The following is an 11858-nucleotide window of genomic DNA, read 5'->3' on the forward strand; positions in this document are numbered from 1 at the left end:
CAGCCACCTTGTCTTTCTCCTTGCCATCTGTGTCTACTGTACAGACTCTTCTTCCCTTGCACACTCAGTTTTACCCTTTGTCCTGTTGGCTTGCTGCTGCATGTGGAGAGGGAAACACTTTCAGCTGCTAGAAATCCCAGAAGCTATAGCATGGGCAGCAGCTAAAGTTCTAGTTGAAGCAACAGGGACTCAGAAGCAGATTTATAATCCACCATTATTTCTCTAGTTCTTGCTGTGTTTCAGCCCTTATATAGAGCCTTAAATATATCGTCTCACACAACCCTGGGGAATCATCATACATTTTAGACTGATAATTGAGGATAATTATTTCAGATAGTTAAAGCTGGTAGTTCCCCAACTTATTTTAATAGAATTTTTCATTTCAAATGAAACCTTATGTAGCTATTCCTACATACACCTCATTAACTCACATACTTATATTTGATTTGCAGGTGACTTCCCCAGCAATTGCCAGCTCTGTGCAACAGCAAAGTGTCCTGGTAGAAGCCAATCATGCTCTGTTCACAGGGTGATCTCTGTCACTTCACATCTGAGGCTAAGACAGACTCTTGGGAAGACTTTCTTTTAGTCTAGGCCACCCAAACAATATGAAACACTCTTCTATCCTCTCCTGGATCTTGTGCTCGTATATGAAGCATGGAATTGTTGCAGTCTGAGAATAATGGCACAGAAAGGATGGCTAAATGAAAAGACAGAAAAAAAAATAGTAGATTGCTCTTTGAGGGTAGCACTGAGAGGCTGAACCCAGGAAGTGCAAAATTTCACATTACCTTTTCTCTTAAAATTACAGGTGACAACACAGTTCTGTGAGTAAGTCATTTTGGGCTGAGAGTTTGTTGACATGGAGCCTGATTCATCCTTCCTGGACTGCCTGCCTATTCTACTGTCCTTCAAATTGGATCCTAGAGAGCTCAGAAGACCTCAGAACTCCAAGAAATAAAATTGCATACTTTTGAGATATATTATGTCTTCTTATTTTACGTATTTTTTTAGTTTTCAAAGGGAATACAAAATCTAGTAGAGAGAGAGAGATACAGAATTTAACTAAACAGAATGATAGGAATTGGCAATGGTTGTTATATTGCATACTATTTTCTTCAAATTAGTTGTTCAGGCAGTTTGAATCGCGATGCGACAGAAGAGTAGCAGTGGGTCTCAACGCGTGTCGAACCCCGGCTTATTCGCTGCCTACGTGCTTGTACCTCCTCGAAATTGGAAATGGCTGGCAGGAAGGCTGAGGACTCCGGAGTGGCCAAGACAAAGGTGGTTTCCTGCTCGCAGAGGGCCGGCCTGCAATTCCCCATGGGCCGCATCCATCGACACCTCAAGTCCAGGATGACCAGTCACGGGCGCGTGGGCGCCACGGCCGCAGTGTACAAGGTGGCTATCCTGGAGTACCGCACAGTGGAGGTGCTTGAACTGTCAGGAAATGCATCCAAAGACCTGAAGGTAAAGCGCATTACCCCTTGACACTTGCAACTTGCCATTCGTAGAGATGAAGAATTGGACTCGTTCATCAAAGCTATAATTCCTGAGGGTGGTGTCATCCCACATATCCACAAGTCTCTGGTTGGGAAGAAAGGACCACAGAAGATTGTGTAAAGGATGCCTGGATTCCTCATTATCTCAGGACTCTAATACTCTTAAACAGCTGTCCAGTGTTGGTGTTTCCAGTGGACTGGATCTCTGTGGGGGAAAAAAGAAAACAATTTTGCCTTTTTGTAATTCTACCTGAGCAAGGTGGAAGTTTAATTATCTTTCCAACCAACCAACTTTCTGAATTCGAGTCTTAACCATATTTAAGTGTTACTTCGGCTTCAAAGAAGCTATTGATTCTGAAATAGTGCATTTTGATTGCGTTGACTGTTTTTAAAACTGTTTGGAACTTGATGGAAAATACCTGTTCCATGTTATGTCTAAGATGTTTGATCTTCAGACAGATATGAGGTTAAGCTCAACTGTCTATTAAGCTCTTCTGGAGGGTTAACAACTTAAATTTGCAGACCAAAAATAAGAGAAAAAGAAGGGCTTCAAGGACAGCCAACATTTTGGCCCTAGCCTTTCAAGGTCAATGAGGACTCAAGACATAGGAGAACCTGTACTGTAACATTCTGTAACTCAGTGGTGTCCCAAATTTTCTAATTGAGGAGATTATGGGGCCACAGAGGAAAATAATCAATGGTGTAGAGTGTGCCTAAGGAGAGTCACATGGAGAGAAAACATTCTCACAGGCTTTCTTAAACAGCAAATTGTTTAGGCAATGGCCATGATTCATCCACATGGCTGACACTGACAAAGATCTACAAACTGCTATACAGAGTTGCAGGGTAAGCCCTGAGGAGATTTGACTGACCTCATCGGATACAAAAGCTGTCTTTCTTGTTATATAGGTCTTGCTTTATCTTGATCTTAACCATCCAGCAGAAAAGTATAAAAATGAGATATAAAAAGTAAATTCATATTAATATGCTGAACTGTAAAAGGCTCAAGTCAACAACTTCTGATGCTTCCAGTCTTGCAGATAACCCACTAGTATTATAGACTACTGTACTATATTGAATTACTCTGCTGAATTCATGCACCTACCATATATGAATAGCAATGGAATATACATCTCTGACAAAAGTAAGCAGAAAAGGGGATATAAATGGATCATTTTGTAATGAAATATATATATATCTGTATATACAAAATAGCATAAATATACAGCTACTTTCTGTTAGTTCAATGAGAAGGCTTTGAACTAATAGTGTTTAGACAAGGTATCATGTCTGCATCTTGTTCTAAGAACAACTACTACAAAGATGACAATATCCAATGTATTTACTATTGTAACTGTACTACTAAAATGTTTTGAAAATATCTCATTGCTGCTTCTTTCTCAATAAAATTATTAAAATAAAAAAAAAAGAACATTAGGAAAAAAAATAAAACTGTTCGGATTTTAATTGTGATGCAGAAGTTATAGTAACAGACATTGGGTTTGGACAGATATTATTTCAACTCTGGTGGGTAAGTTCAATAAAGGTCATACCCCCCAAAAAAAAATAAAATTAGTTGCTCAGATTACCAGATGTAAGCATGGAAAATTGGTTAAAATTATAAAAAATTTAAAAAGTTAAAATAATTTAAGCATTAGCTGTTCCTTTCAAAAATCAGCAGTCCAGTTGTTCAAGCTATGCTATGTATGCACATTGCAAATGTCTGTTTCCTTTCCTTCTTTCTTTCTTCTCCCCTTTCATTCATCCCAGCTGTTCCTTCCTTTTGAATAGTTTCTTGCCTTACACAGCAGCCAGTGTACATTTCAGACCTTATTTACTCTTTCAGGTTCTTACACTTAGGGAAACAATACAACATGCAGGTCTGCTTTATTTCACTTATGAATGTGGTCTCTGGTTATATCCATTTACCTATAAAAGCTTCAAGTTTATCTTTTTATAGCTGAGTAATACTCTTTTATAAAGAAATGTCTTTTTTATTCATTCCTTAGAAATGGGCACATTTGGGTTGTTTCCTAAATTTAGCCATTTGTAGGTAAATAAGATGGGTGGATGTGTATCACTATGCCATGATGTTTTCAGTTTTTATGGAACAATACCCAGGAGGACAATAGCTGGGTATGTGTTGCGTTAGTTATTTGAGGAATCTTCACACTGATTTCCATCGTGGTTGTACGAGTCCACACTTTAAAGAATGTTACTCACAATTTGAATGAATTGCATATAGACTATATCTAGGAAAATATTTTAAAATGTGTATTAACTTTCAGTTTTTCCATCTTATAGTTAGTACATGCATGTATATTAAGGAAAATCTTGTAGGTCATGTAGTTGCAGGTGGTTTTGATTTATTTTATCCCTAGAGGTTGTTGTGTCCATTTTATTTCTAGTACTTATACAAACATGATTTAATTTTATTGTATTCATTATATGTGAACTATATTTTAATTATATCAAACTTTTTGAGATTTCTTTCAGACACAGTACCCGGTGAAAATTATAAATATCTGAAATATACAAATATAAAATGGAGTAATTCCCCATAGTCTTAACTAATCTTTTGAGAATTTCTCATTATTCTCATATATCAGTGAGTCATTGGATATACTGAACATTTTAAATAACTTTGTGTGTTCAACAATATTAGTAAAATCTTTTTGTTAAGTATGTTTGTATCAGAGTGAGATGGTGATAAATAAAGTATCATGGGGGATCCTGAATTGCTGAAGAGGAAAACAATGTCTGAAGGGAAGATTGTAAAATAATCCTGATTTCAGAGAGATAGAGGTGGTAGGGAAAGAAAGAGATGCCAAGAGCACTGGAAGGTCACAGGACAGAAATCAACTGCTGTCTTCAGTAGGGAATAAAAAGTCTGAGGCAGATCAAGGAGGAGGAAAACACTGGCCTGACTCTTGAAGCAAGCATAGTTCAGGCCTCATGCTGATACCATTGTCAGGAAATCAGAAATGAGGGAGAGAAGTGAGAGTATCCATGGTACCAGAGTTCCACATTACTTACTTTACAGACTTATTTAACTGTCACATGTTAGGAATGGAAGAATTGGTAAGAAAGTTAAGGGTCTAACTGGGTATGGTGGCGTAGGCCTATAATCCCAGCACTGGGGAGGCTGAAAACAGGAGGATCACTATGCGTCTGAGCTGCATAGTGAGATCCTGTACCAAATAAATAAAAATGAATAAATAAAATCAAGTAAATAAATAAACAAATTTAAAAAGTTATGTGCTGGGAGTAAGTTATAAAAATTTGCCAAACACCTATTTGTTAAATACTTTTATCCAAAATGTACAATTAACTCATAAGATTCAAAACTAAATGATTATTTTTTAAAAAAAATCGCACATAGATAGCAAATAATAATATGAAAAAGGCATTAAATAATGTAATTAGAAAAAGTTATGCATAATTATTCAAAGAAAAATAATGTCATATAACTTAAATGGTACCAATAAATACAACTAAATGAATGAAGTAATGTTCAATGTATTACTAAAATAAGTGGCTAAAATCCATGAAAGTAAACCAGTTCACCACTATAGAAATCAGTATGGAGATTCCTCAAGTAATTAAAACTAGAAATTCCACTTGACTGAGCTGTTTCCTTTCTATGTATCTTCATGAAAGAGTCAAAGACATCATATTACTATATAGAGCAGCATGATTCTAGCAGCTCAATCTTGGAAGCATATATCCATCAGTACATGAATGCATGAACAAAATGTGGTATTGACACACAATGGAATATGTTACTCTGCCATTAAAATGATAAATTTAAGATCCTAATGCTAAGTAAAATTAATCAGACACACAAGCCAAAGTAACACATGGTTTGTCCTATATGAGAAGCCCAAAACATAAATAAAAAGCACAATAAAAGATACATAATAGACTATAGAGAGATCTATCTTTCTCAAAGGGGAAAAGTATCAAGAGACAGAGGGAGGGAAATGAAATAAGACACAGACACCCTGCAAAGAATGTAATCATTATACACTGGAAACATATACTAATGAAAATGAAAGAATCAGAATGGAAAAAAAATCACTCAGTTTTGGTAGAAATGCAAAATGGTACAGCCATTTTGGAAAGATTCTTGTAATTTGTAATCTATAATTGTACCCCCAGTTACACACACACACACACACACACACACACACACACACACACAGTAACCTACAGAAGGTTATTGATTTGTTTACAATTTACCCAAACTGGAAACAACCTAGGTGTCCTTCAATAGGTGAAGAAATAAGCAACAGTGGCACATCTACTCAGTGTACATTCCTTGGCAACTTTAGCACCTAGCACTGAGCTATTAACCCACAGGAAAAAAATATGGAGGAGCCTTGATGGAATAACCATCTCTAACAAAAGTAAACAAAAAAGGGGGATATAAATGAAGGACCATTTTGTAGTGAAAAAAAAAAAATATATATATATATATATCTGTATATACAAAATAACGTAGATATACAGCCACTTTCTCTTAGTTCAATGAGAAGAAAGTTTTGAACTAATAGTATTTAGACAAGATATCGTGTTTGCATCTTGTACTATGAATAACTACTACAAAGACAATAATACGCAATGTATTAATTATGGTAACCCTCCTACTAACCTGTTTTGAAGCTGTGTCATTGCTACTTCTGTCTCAATAAAATTAATAATAAAAAAGAATCCATTTCTAAGTAAAAGAAGTTGGTTTGAAAGGCCATCTCCTCTATGGGACCAATTGTATAAGATTCAGGGAAAGGCAAAAGCATAGAAAAGTAAAAAGAATAGTTGCTTCCTTTGGTCTTGGGAGAGGAAGAAAGAAAAGGTTAAAATAGCAGATTTTTATGGCAGTGTTAACCACTCTGTAAGACACCGTAATAGTAGATTAATGTCAGGATTCAGTAGCCAAAATTCATAGAACTATATACCACAGTGTCGTTTTATGTAAACCATTAATTACCATGTATAATGATTGCTTCCTTAATTGTATTATATAAATGTAATAGTATATACCTATGCAAGATTCTATTAAGAGGGAAAATACACAGGGAAGTGGAGGTACAGGGGAACTTGGTAGAATTTGTTTCACTTTTTTCCTGGAAATCTAGAATGTTCTTTAAAACAGAAGTCTATTAATGGCCACAAAAATATAACCTAAGATCAGGAGCCTGAATTAGCTTGATGAAAAGGCCAAAGAACATTACAAGGAGCATGAAGTGGGTCAGGAAGTCATGCCTCAGGGAGAGGAGGACACTGTTGAGGGTGAATGAGGGTGCAGAGGGCCAGGCAGGTGATGATAGGAAGAGGAAGCTTTCCTAGGAATTCCATGGGATTGGACCATTAAATTTGAAGCAGAAAGTCACAAGCAATGAAAAGGGAGAGGTAAATGGGTCCTATTCATGGAGCCACTGGGAAGTGAATAGTGTAGACAAGGGTGAAATTTTGAAGTCTGTAAAAATGCTTCTTCTGGGTTTAGGTTGGTGATGACTCACAGGCTGTTTCAAGAGTGAAATCAGATTGCACAGGTAGGGTATTTTACACACCTGTGCCAAGCTGATCTAGAACCAGGTACTGAAAAATAGCCCATAGTCTCCACAGAAGCATCAGTTTCTCGATGTTTCAAAAGCAGATTAGAGAGTTCTTATAATACTCCATGTGTAGACTTGTGTATGAAAATTTCCACACAAGTTGTAGACCTGTTAAATAGCTTTCCTGTTGTAACTATATCAAGTAGCACTGATTCCATATGGGAAGTCTTGTCTCCTGCTCTTTGTCTGTGGAGAGAACATAGGGAGCATTCACATCTAGAGGTGATCTGGACAGGAGGAAAGTTCTAGAAATTAAAATTCAAAACACGTCATTGTGTCACGCAATCTTCTAAAATAGGGACACAGTGCTGGCCCCACCCCAGGGCATGCTGAGATGGCAATTGAGTCTGGGTGTAGTGGCGTGTACCTATAATCCCAGCTCTTGGGAGGCTGTAAACAGGAGAATCACTATGAGTCTGATCTAGTAGTGAGACCCTGAACACCCTGTAGACATTTCCTTAAAAAGTAGCCCCCCCAAAAAAGTAGGACTAAGAAGAATATATGCAGCATATTATTTGTTGAAACTGTACTTCCGATTTGATTTGAAACTGTCTCATTGCTATCTGTTTATCAATAAAATTTTGAAAAAAAAAAAGTAGGGCCACAGAGGAAAAATGACAATGTTTGCAAAATTTTTAAAAATAATGCAAGTGGACAAAAAAGCCAGGATTTTTAAGTGTTTACCTCAAATGAGACTGATTTTATTTGATATGGTCAAAGTTGACTCCCATAAATATACCTGTGAAAGCAATGGACAACTCATCTGGGTATAAAACAAAGATGATTCATGTTTCTGAGCACCTTCCACACACTGGGTACTTAGAAATCATCTCTCCAATGTCAAGGCACTGATGCTAAAAGAGTTCAACTAATTTTCCCCCTGTCAGTGTCAACCATGCAGAAACATAATTAGGGTCAGACACAGCAGTTAGGCTTCTGACTCCATGTGTCACAATGTCCCTCACCCCAAAAGAACAAAATATGTCCTTCAGTAATATTAATTTTACTAACATAAGATTAATAATTTTATTGAACTAATTTCTGGAATATTTTAAATTTTCAGAATCAGAGTCTTTGGAGGTACCATAGGTATTGGAGAAGACAGATCAAATGCTGGCTTGGCCACACATAAGGTTTGGGAAAGAAACAGAAACTTTATGAGCCTGTACTTTGTAGTCTGTATTTGAATGAAATGAAGTTACATAGATAGGATATCTCTCCCTTATGCATCATAGGTGCTTGATTCCCATTAGATCACCCATCCTTGTTTCAGTTTTTATGATTTGTCCTCGTAAATGGTTATCCCCAGCATGAGAGAAAAAACTAATTCTTTTGGCAGCTATATCTCCCCAGGAAAACAAATAAATTGATACCCAATTTGGTCTCATTAGCTTTGTAAATATGAGTCATTCTGCAGAGTGAAATAACCGCTTGGAGCACTTCTAAGTGCTCCTTTTTAAATCTAAAAGGCTGTGGAGCAGAGTTGGAGTTCATTAATCTCCCCAAAGGCTTTGTCTGAGCTGTAGTTAGCCACCCTTTCTGATATCAATAGATACAAAATCCCTCTTTGATGACTGTGGTATTGCTGGCACTATAATTATACAGTTATTAATATCCTAAATGGCTGATCTGGCTGGAATATCAATGATAGTTCAGAGTGAGAATAAAAACAAGGCTTCCTGTTTGGCAAATGCAGAAGTGCACAGAGCCCCGTGGTGTTTATCCCCCCTTCACTCAGGCCTGTAAAGAAATGGTGCAGAGAAGCCTGGGTTCTAGGTTCATACAGTACAATAATTCAGCAGTTTTACAAAGCCATGGTTCTAATTTTATAGGACCATGTCCAAGCCCACTTTCCCTGACTTTAAGGGTTTAAAGAACTCTGTCTTAGTACTTGTAACTGTGTGTGAGGCTAGGGTTCTGAAGAAGGAGGGAGACCATCATTTATAGAAGTCTATTCAAAGAGCTCAGGGATTATGTTTTCATTTTCTGATGTATCTCAATGTCCAAAATAGTAATTGGTAATGTCAAGGAATTGTGCCACAGAATATTTTCCCAAGGCTTTCAACAAAGCTGAAGCTCTGTAATCACATATCCAGTATCATCTCTGGGACTATCACCTATATTCAACCACAGAACAAAGATGCTTAGTGTAAAGTCTCTATGAAAACTCATTGTTACTTGATTTTCCAACCTTAATATCTTCACTTAAGTACAATGTTAAAATATATTTATGAATTTACCTTCCATCTATTATTTCTGCCCTTTAGTTCTATTGCCTGATCTGGAAGGACAGATATCAAAGTGCTCACACTGCAAAATTGTTGGAAATTTATTCTGCTGATTCCTTTTCCAAATATCTTTCTTTCTTCTTCTTTTTCCCCACTACTGTCATATTCGTTTGGTGTTTCTATATTACTTATGTGGACCACTTCCAAGGCTTCCCTGTTGCTTTCACTATTTCTAATTCACTTTCCCCTTCATGAAATCAGGCTTCCTGGTTGGCTTCTAAATGCTGGACTGATTGTACCATGTCTCCCTCTGGGGTGCAATCTTATCTTCAAATACAAACTAGACTACCTGTAAGGCTTTGAAGGTCTTTGTAATTTGGTTTCCTGCCTCCTGTTTTTGCTTGCCTTCCCTTTTCTCTTTTCCATGCTGTGATTGCACTACCGTGAATGATTCATCATTCCCTGAATACCCACATGCTGGCTTTCACCCTGTCCTACTAGACTATCAAATCTCTTTTAATCATCCTTTAAGAAGAAGTTCAAATGGAAAGGAAACCAAGCTTGGGGTGAGCAGGGCAATGGGATCAAAAATAATTAAGACATGTTATGTACATGTACTGACTTTCCACAAAGAACGCTCATTGTGCAATGCAAACATGTAGTAATAAAAAACTGACAAAAGAAGCTCAAATATGATGATATACACTGCCACAGTCTCTGTTCCCCTCCTTGTTGTTGAGACATGGCCTACCATCCTACCTTCTTGAATTTTCTAATTGCGTAGCTTTTCTTTTGTATCATAGTACAGTTATTTTTCTGTAGGGTAATGTATCTTGCAGTTTCTAACAATTTAGAAGGTGTGCTATATTACAGAAATCGCCCCATTGCCTTTTAGCTCTTCCTATTAAGAACCAAAGCCCAGAACTGTCACCAATGGCCACTCAGAATAGACAGGGAACTTGAAGAAATTTAAGTGTACATTAGCAACTATGAGACAAGTCAGATTGTTACAAGAATTATCCCCAATTCACTTCTAGAGCAATATATTGGGGATTAATTTTTAATGGGCATGCTGTATGCAATGATAACAAAATTGGGTCTTATAGGGATTATAGTCTTGTTTTTGTTTGTTTGTTTTGTTTGTTTTGTGGAACCGGGGATTGAGCTCAGGCCCTCGTGCTTGTCAGGCAAGCACTTATTCTACTGAGCTATCTCCCCAGCCCCCTTAGACCCTTTATATTACCTAGCTTACTGAATCTTAAATATGTAGTAGGAAAGCATGATTTATTTATTTATTTATTTATTTATTTATTTATTTATTTATTTATTTATTTTGTAGTACCAGGGATTGAACTCATGACCAAGCATTTGCCAGGCAAGCACTTATTCCACAGAGCTATCTCCCCAGCATTTCTCACTTTTAAATTGTAAAAAATATAGGTGAGCTAATGAAAAATAAGGAGCATCCAGCACTGTCACATAAATCCAAATTAACTAATTTTTACAACTGAATGCATAACCCCTTTATATATTGGCTGCTAGCCCCTACATTGTAGAAGTTTATGTGCCCTCCCCAGAGATGGGAAATTCCTATGCACATGCTGCAATATGCTTTCTTTTTTAACTCACCAGGGGAACTAGGAAAACATGGCATCAATCAGAAGACAGCATTGCAGAGGCCTGGAGGAGGGCTTCTAACAGGCCGGGTGGGAAATGGAAGTCAGAACAAACAAACAGAGCTCATCTGCAAAGCCACTTGGGATTCCAAGTGTGTCCCATAGTACTATGCAGAAGAATCTCCTGTGAAAACTAGTAGTTCTTTGTAGGTCTTTTCACAAGACTGGAAAACAGATCTGTCCAAAGTTGGAATCATCCTGCTTACCAAGCATGCCAAGTTACTATGTTTATGTGAAATCTGATGCTGCAGTATTCCACGACAAGATTGTTGAAGGCTTTCTGACCCATCAGCAGCAGGCTAGCTTGTTATGGTCAGAAATCTCTCCTCCACCTTCCCTTACTCTGATTCAGTTTCTACCACATAAAAAGGGAAGGATGCTGAGAGTGTGAGTATGAACCAAGTAGTTTAGCAGCTCCGGGATACTGCTCTGTGGCTTGTTCGATGTTGAACAGAGTGGAATTGTCACCTGGAAAAAAACCAAAGCTAAAACCAAACCAGAACAGACCAGACCTAGCTGTCTGAGCCATATCTGAGCAGTAGCACATCTCTTTAAATTGCACATGGCCTTGTAACAATGTACCCCAAATTGAGTGGCCTAGAACAGAAGAAATCTAAGCTTTCGCAGTTGTGCAGAATGGCAGTCTGAAGCCTAAGTGTTGGCAGGATCTGATTCATCTGAAGTTTAACAGAGCACCCATGCTTTACCTTAACTCCTGGTGCTGCTGGCACCATTCATGTTCCTTGGCTTTAGATAGAATGACACTATTCTCAAGTAAGGTAATATTCACAGGAACTGGATATTAGGGCTTCCGCATAATTTTTAGAGGAAGGA

General features: G+C 37.4%; 1 pseudogene; it reads left to right on the forward strand.

The window, feature by feature from the left end:
- The first annotated feature begins 1227 nt into the window (after positions 1-1227).
- On the forward strand, positions 1228-1712 carry LOC101561042 (annotated as a pseudogene).
- Positions 1713-11858: the final 10146 nt, after the last annotated feature.

Source organism: Octodon degus, unplaced genomic scaffold, assembly GCF_000260255.1.
Source record: "Octodon degus isolate 3935 unplaced genomic scaffold, OctDeg1.0 scaffold00104, whole genome shotgun sequence".
Taxonomy (NCBI): Eukaryota; Metazoa; Chordata; class Mammalia; order Rodentia; family Octodontidae; genus Octodon; species Octodon degus.